The sequence below is a fragment of the Panthera leo genome, chromosome B4, assembly GCF_018350215.1.
Source record: "Panthera leo isolate Ple1 chromosome B4, P.leo_Ple1_pat1.1, whole genome shotgun sequence".
NCBI classification, from domain to species: Eukaryota; Metazoa; Chordata; class Mammalia; order Carnivora; family Felidae; genus Panthera; species Panthera leo.
The window spans coordinates 6,204,568-6,213,015 of record NC_056685.1 but is presented as its reverse complement, the minus strand read 5'-3'; positions in this window follow the sequence as shown (position 1 = coordinate 6,213,015).

Genomic DNA, 8,448 nt, shown 5'->3' with positions numbered 1-8,448 from the left:
CAGGGAAGGGCTTCCTCGGAGAGCATCCTCGATGGTCAGTTTCCCTCTGCACAGGGCACTGCACATCACCGCCCTCTAGAGGTGTTGGCTGAGAAGACCCACCGCAGAAGGCTGCCAAGGGCTGGAATGCTGCGAGACCGCTGTTGCACCATGCACACGCAAGCTATTGTAACTATAACGGTAATAAAAGCTGCTCTTTATTGAGTGCTTGACATGTGTCAGGGGCCCCGGATAACTCATGGACTCTTGCCGACAGCGGCAGGGATGGGGATCTTCCGCACTAATCGCACAGTTGCGAGAAGGGAGGTGGAGAGGAGTTAAAGCACTTGCCCAGGGAGAGGCAGCTCCTAGGAGGCGAGGCCTGGGCTCACACGCCTGGGGCTGACTGATGCTCCGAAACCGCCGTCTTAATCACCGCATCGTACCAGCTCTCCCGGGCACACTCCGGTGCTCGCAAAATCTGCTGGAAGACACTGCCAACCAAAAATGAAAAACAAAACGTCGTTGGCTCCAACCCCGCTCTCGCTCTTTGTGAGCAAATAATTCCCCTACAATCGAGCGGGGAGTTTATGTTACAGAAGCCAGGAAGAACCATATTCTTTCATCCTAACAGAAAAAAAAAGTAACACTAGAACCAGACTCTTCCCCGGCACAGGTTGAAGACCATGTTTCGTAGACAGCATCTTCTCTCATGGCCAACGCGGCTGCTCCCGTAATTGTTCTGAAAGGCAAGCAGTCCTACTTCCGCAGCGCCTTCTGGGGAGATCCGGATGCCCCCTTGGCCACTCTGTTATAGTAATGGTTCCAGCATTGCTGAAAGAAGCTAATGACCGAAATCGCTGTCCATGTTTGTGGCTGAAAGACCGAAAGTTGGAAATTGGATTTTCCTCTCGTCTTCCTAGTGAGCTCTTTTCTCAAGGTGCCGATGCCTGGAGTAGAAAGGGAGATTGGTCATTCTTTCTCTGTGCCTCACCTCCACTAAGACCCGTACTGAGTTTCCAGCAACGCCTCTGTGACCGGGGAGGGTTCTATGAATCTCTACAACTATCGTCAGGGGAAGTGGCTTAGCTGGGGACACCTTCACAGCCCAAGAAGAGGAAACTGTAATTGTACAAATTGTGATGTGTTTTCAGCTGAGTGGATCCACATCGGGTTCATCTACCTCAGGAGTTGCAGGGACCCCCACCCACCAAAACAAAAAGGATTCTTCTTGTTTGTTTGTTTGTTTGTTTGTTCACAGCCTCAGTGGTGTTCTCAGGACGGGCAGTTGAACAGTCAATGTCAGATGATTCCAGAAGAGTGGTTTTGAGTGGTACCACTGCTGTATTTTCTTGAGGTCTCCATGGCAAGGCCCGATTGGCCCTATTTGCATGTGGGAAGTTGGCGGACACAGGAAGTTCTTGCTCTGTTGCAAAGGCAGATCCACAGTTGGGAAAGACAGAAAGTAGGCATCGCCCGAGTCGAATTCAGGATTCATCGCAGCACCGAGTGGAAGTGTTTCTCTCAGCGCGGACAGAAGCGATTGAGGTCCGCCGTGGGCCATCTCACCATGACTGGCTCCCTGCGACAAGGTGCGTGGTGAGAGCGTGGCCAGTCCTGCTGGCCGGCCTCCCCCGACACTCTGCTCTCAGGACTCCTGGGAACCTACCCCACCCGAGCTTTCAGTCTCCCGATTTGCTCCAGGGCAATAAGGTGAACTGGTGACAGTTCTGATAAGGTTCTCATCCAGAAAATTTCCAACTCAACCGAGATAAATATGGGCCCATTTTCAGAAATGGTAGTAGCTGACCACCCGGGTGTTACAAATAATGGTGGGGAGCAGTGATTTTCACGGCAGAGATTGGAGGGGTAAAGCAAGGAGCATTTCACAGCCATTGTGGGAGGCTCCCTGGTCAGTGTCCATCTGACCCAATGTGGATGCCTAACTAAAGCTGCCTGACTCCCCTGATAACTCCTAGCTTTCCTTACCAGCCTGTGCATGGTGGATACATCCCGTGGGTGACGGGAGCTCATACGAGGCACCCCCATACCACCTGGTAATTTATGACCAAGTATCTACCCTTAATTTTCCTGTGTGGTTTTTAATTTCCTTAAACTTGCTAGTCGAGTCAGCATCAAGTGGGCCTTGAAGAAAGAAAAGAAATGTAGCCATTTTACAGAATTAAACTGTGTTTTCTACGAGAGGCGTGTGATTTATTCGATAGCTGCCAGGTGCCCAGATGCTGGTCCAAATCCCTTCTAGACCCGGCAGCCTAGGAATTATTAATGTCCTCGAGTTTCTGCATAAGGAAACGGAGACTCAAAAAGCCTGAATCATCTCTTCGAGGTTGGAGAGCTCTGAGTGACAACCCCCGTCTGTCTTACTACAAAACCCACACGCTTCCTTCCATGTACGTGTACAGACTGCCTTGTGCATTGAAAACAATTTTGAAATTAAAAAAAAGTACAAGAAAAATCACTCTCCGTCCCGGTGCCTACCAGCCACCTCTTGGTCTGTTTCCTTCCGTTCTTTTTGGGTTTTTTGCCCCTTGCATATTTTCTTCCATGTTAGTTGTGTTGGCTTTGCTTCGGGCACGGGACCCTCATGGGCTGTGCGTGCCTGGAATAAGGCAGAGGACCTAGCAGGTGCATGGGTGATGTGGCCCAAGGATGTTCCCCAGAAGCCCTATAACCCTGGGCTCACTTCAGCACAAGAACCACCAAAGAGTCCAAATAAGTAGGTAAGAGACAAATGCAAACCCAGAGAAGGTTTGGATGATGTGCTGCTTGTTAATTCTTGGTGCTTATAGCTGCCCTTTCTAATTGCTTTGGGCATCCTTTCTTGGTTTTCTTGGGTTCTGAGGTGAATGACCCTTTGGGAACCTAGAATATAAGATTCTTGTGTGATATAAAACATGTCTCAGGACGAAATACAAATAGGCAAAAGTAGGTTTAATCCGGGCATGTCTGAGAACCCGCATGACCTGTGTCTTCCCCGAGCCTGTTTGTGTGGGATCCTGTCCCATAAATCCGAAGCGTGGGGCTGTGGGTCTCTTGAAGCTCAGGCCAGATTTTCACTGTGTGCAGCCAAACAAGGAAGGGAAGTAGGAGTTTATCAAGAAGCTCCATTCCTTCAGTTTAAGAAATTGCTCTTTACTCCCTGGTTAAGTGCTTCTCTCCTATGAGATGATGGGGTTTTGTTTATAATTCTTCACTTGACCAAAATAGGAAGCAGGCAATCCTACGACGGTATTGCACGTGGAAACTGCTACGCTCTGATGACATTCTGAAGTCTGGGGACCCGTGGCCGTGGCTCTGGTGAGCTCTTTGGAGAGGTTGAGACCCAACCCCAGGATGGGGTCCGGAGCCGGGATCACCCGAACAGCTGCTGGCAGACCAGAGAGCCCCTGCTGCGTGCCGGGCAGCAGCGTTGTGAGCGCATCGAATCCCAACAGAGTCCTGCGAGGTGGGGGCTAAGAAGGCATGGTCCTTTTCCAAAGGAAGAGACCGAAGCACCGAGTTCTAGAACCCTGAGGCTCCTGTGCTCTGCTAACAATTCTGTGACCTGCTCTAGTTTTCGATAGAATTCCACAGCTGGTGACTGAAACCCCATCTACAGGATAAAGTATGACAAAAAACGTTCCCGATTTCCTCCTGCGTGCCACGTGGCTGTCCTGGAGGAAGCCTTCAGTGGCCGGTCCTCATTACCGACCAAGGATGCTTTCTATCCCGGTTTTTTCCCCACTTGATTTGGGCTACAGGGGCTGTACCTGTTCTTTGGCAATAGCTCGTTGTGTCTTCTCTACGCTAACAACCCAACCACACAGTCCACACGGACATTCATGTGGCAAGCCCGAGGATTTGTATGCGTCGTGCTCAAGTTGGGAAAGGGGGCCCTCTCACCTCCTTCCCCATCCTGGTTTACTTAAGTAACCAGGAAATTGCTTTCCGTATTTATTTAGAACCTGACAGTGTACTATTGTGTTCAGAAATCCGCAAAGTGTCCTTTTCCCTCTCTTCCCCCGCCCCCCGGACGTGGCCATGGGGCTCAGCCTCCCCACTCATCAGTGAGAGGAACTCTGCCCAAACACGCATTTAACAAAACCTTGAGATGGTTTTAGAATAATATTGACCTCAGTGAAAACTCTGTCTATAAATTCGTACAGCATGGATTTTTCTTTTTTCCCTTGACGAACCGTTGAATGAGAATCACAGCCGGCTCTCTTCAGAGGCGGGGGGGTGGGGGCATTTACTGTCTTCAGGGTGCAGCCAGAGTCTGCCTCTTCTCCAAACGATAGCCGTGGCCTTGAGTTCTGGGAATTGCCTCATGGTGGGTCATGCTCTCTGGAGTAATTTTGTTACTGTTTTCTTCAGAATAAATCCGTGGCTCACGTTACGTACCTGGGATCTTTGCCCCATATCGAACAGGCAACGCAAATAAAATGCAAATGTGTCTGTTCAGAAGCGGTTGACCCCGCTGGTTAAATTTAAGGCATCGATGGTGTTCAACGGAAGACAGTTTCTCGGTCTATAGATTTTCATGTGATTGTGAATAATTCATTTACTCTTCAATCCTTAGTGCTCAATGTTCTTTACAGGGACAGTTCAACAAGAATAAACATTATGGCACCATATGTTCTGAATTTTTAAAAATGCTCTGCTCCATTGTCCCCCAAAGTGCTCTGAACTTCAGAAAGCATTCTTCTTGATATTGGGTTCCGCAGATCCAGGAGCAACAGTCAAAAGCCAAGAAAAGTATATATAGTTTTTCATTAAAAAAGGGACTCAGGTTAAGGATGATGCTGTACCTGCTTATACCCTTGGACTGATTATATAAAGTATAATCCCTTTCCATTGATTGAGGATTTATGGCTGTCGATAATTGTACTAAGCACTTTGACCACCTTTATCTCATGTGATCCTATGACATCCCCGTGAGACTGGCATTGTTACTTCCCCCGCTTTACAGATGAGAAAATGCAGTCGGGAGATGTTAAGTCCCTCGTCCAAGGTCACCCAGCTAAATGGTGGCTGAACCTCGTTTGAGTATCTCAACCCTTGATCTTATCCACTTCACCAAACTGCATTTCTACAAGAACTGGGATGGCTTCACATCTCTTATTTTCAATTCCTGAATTGAAGAGACTCTTTTCCCGTCCCCTGCAAATTAGATCTTTTTCCTTCTAGAAACTCCCATCTTGCCTTGCCTTGCAACCCACTAACACCTACTAGAGCCTCCTGCCTGTTGCTCGTGTCTCCGTGTTTTGCCCATTAGGAGGGGTTTCTGTGGGAACGTGCTCTGAAAAAGACCCTCACAGCAAACCCTGTGTGGAATTTTCTTCCCCAACGTGCTACGGCTGTGCAGCTCCTAAGAAAAGGTCATGCTGGCTATGTGTGGTGTCATCTCCTGAGCCCACATCTCAGGTCCCTTCAGGACGAGCAGATGAGAACACAAATTACTACTCAGGGTTTGTGTTGTCAGCATTCGTGGTGGCTGACTCTTTTCCTTCGGAAGCCCGAGGTGGAGATTTGCGTTGCTGGGCGAGGGGTCTCAATGCAGCTCTGCCTTTTAGATGCACGTTTCTCAAAGTATCTTGTTGTGAGAGTGGAGGTCAGCCTATGCATTTATGGGACCCCCAAACTATGTCTGAGAATGCCTGTATCCTGAGAGACTCCCAGGTACCTAGAGGAGAGCTTTCTCTTCCATTGTACTGAAGGTCACTGAGACCCGAAATCCCTCTGCAAGGAAGACAGAGGCAGGACGCTGAAACTCAAAGGAGTATCATCAACTCTAAAACCTCTTTGTTTCCCAAATAAAGAAACTGGGCCAAGGCTTGAATTGCCCATGGCCAGAAGTCCTGTATATGTCAGAGAGAGGTCTAAGAGTGTAGATGTTCTAACATCTAAGCCTTGCTTAACCACCCCCAACATCTCTACCCCACCACGTTGCCTTACTAGGAGGACTCATTCATTCAGTCAGTCATTTATTCACTCATTCATTCGTATTTTATTATCCACAAGTTAACCCAAGTCAGAAAACCCAGAAAGCCAACTCCGTTCTCCATTCTTCCATATATCCTGTCACTCAATATTGACAATTCTGTATCCTAAACATGTCTCAGATCGATCCCTGGCTATTATCTCTGCCAGTATCTTATTTCAGACCCTAATTACCGTCTAGCCAGAGCAGGAATAGCCTACTCTACAGATGACGTTTCTTTACTTGTGCAACAAAATGCACAGGGAGGCTTCTCTGTGCTGGGCGAGCGCCAAGGACTGGGGACCTGTGGGGAGCAACACTCATGTCCTACACAAAGGCGCTGACAGTCCAGTGGGGGAGAGAGATGCCTTCAATACCCTGAGTTGAGAAGCTGTTTGGAACCACGCACAGGCTGGAGGTGGGAGGGAGATCGGAGTCTTGGGTGGTCAGAGGGGGCTCCCTGGAGAAGAGGGTGGTTACTGGAGAGGAGAATGGCAAGCGGTGCTTAGCAAGATGGGGGCAGGGAGGGTGTAAACGGTGCTCCGGCAGAGAGAGGAGCAGCCTGTATAAAGGCCAAGGAGTCGGACAGGAAATGGCACCCAAGCCTGTAGGGTGCAGATGGAAAGAAGAGAAGAAGAGCGGGAGAAGGAGGTCGGTGTCCCCACCTAAAGTTTCCTTAACGCCACGGGCTAAGGAGAGAGAAATCTTTTCAAGTTCGTGAGCGGGGAAGACTGGATTACTCTTTTAGGACAGAAGAAGCTGACGTCTGAAGATGAAGAAGAAGCTGATGTCACGTGCTGTGACCGCCCAGTGGTCTCCTGATATGGGCCCGGAAGTGACCTGCACCGGTCCGGCCTCTCGGGGACTTGGCCGCACTATCTGGAGCTGTGATAGAGACGCAAAACCGATCGCACTTGAGGAATTTTTTTTTTTCGAGAAACACTCAAACTCAACATTTTGGTTGGCATTACTTCCCTCACAGCCCGGCTCAGGAGGTGCCACTGTGATAAGTAGATGCCGTTATGTTTCAGACCGTTGTCCCTGTTTTCTAAGGGCCGCGATCACAAAACCCCACGCCGTGGGCGTCCTCAACAGCAGAGACCCGCTGCCTCATAGCTGTGGAGGTTGGACATCGGAGACGTGCGGGCAGGGCGGCCCCAGGCCTCTCTCCTGCTTCTGGTGCTTCGCTGGCAACCTTGGGCGTCCTGGGGCGTGGAGATACATCACCTCCGCCTTCATGCTTGCAGGGCATTTCTCCCGGTGTTCAGCTCTGCGTCCAAATGTCCCCTTTGCCTGAGGACACCAGTCACGTGGCATTAGGGCCCAACAGGTGACTTCATTTTAACTTGGTTACCTCTGTGAAGACCCTATTTCCAAACAAGGTTTCATTCACTTCGACTCCGACATCTCTTTTTTAGGGGACGCAATGCAACCCCAGCATCGGCCAGTTCTGCCTTTGAGTCTCTCCTCCAGTTCACCCCAGATAATGGCATCGGAACAAGCCGGAAGCAGAATATAACAGTATGTGAATGCGCTCTCGTGGCAAGAGGAACAGTGATGATGGATGGTAGTCTAGTGGTGTTGAAACTCTGCTTGGACTCAGAGTTTAGACTCGAAGTCGTTTAGACTCAGAGGAAAAGGTATCAGAAACCCCAATACGCGTGACCGTTTTACGCTTCTGCGTGAAGCTCGGCGTGGCCTTGGTGGGAAGAGAAGGTGGCCGAGCTTCCCCACTGCTCAGCATCCCGCGACCCCACGGTGGCCTTCAGAGGCACTCTGTGGCAGTGGAAAGCAGCACTCATTGGAGAGATTCCCCAAGACTCATCCCTCAAGTTCAAAGTCAGAACAGCCTGTAAGTGGCCTGCCCCCTGGAGTGCAGTGACCAGCAATCCCAGGAGGGCTGGCTTTAGGTCAACTCCGTCAAACACAAACAACCTGGTCGAAAAACTCAGAGAGCGGGGAGAAACCGAGAAAAAAAGACAAGACCTTGGAAGCAACGCACGATGTTTCTCCTTATTTCCCCATTTTTTCAAGTGCATCCAGATGAACCTTCTTGAAGTGGAATCTCCTGGCACCCTGAGAAATGTATCCAAGACCCGGTTCCGTTTCTGTGTCCTTTTGAGAAGCGGGTGATGAAGTCAGGCCAGAAGCCTCTGAAAACTGGACCACTTAATTGCATTTAATCTCCATACCCACAGAGTGAAGGTCAATGACTTGCGAAGCAAAAAAAGAGGGACCTCCTTTTCCAGAGCATTTCACACTTTTTTGGACCGCGAGTGCCGACTAGAATTTTCCTAGGACCCACCTGCAGCTGGACGTCCCCTGGATATTCCTTAGGGTCTTGATGAATTGTGACAAGACCGTTTTCAGCTTCCCGTATGGAGACTGGAAAATCTCTAGTGCGGCATTTCCTCCGCCCTGCCTGATGCTATTACCTCGCTGATGAAAAGGAAGGAAGGGTAATGTATCCACACACTTAAATGTCACAG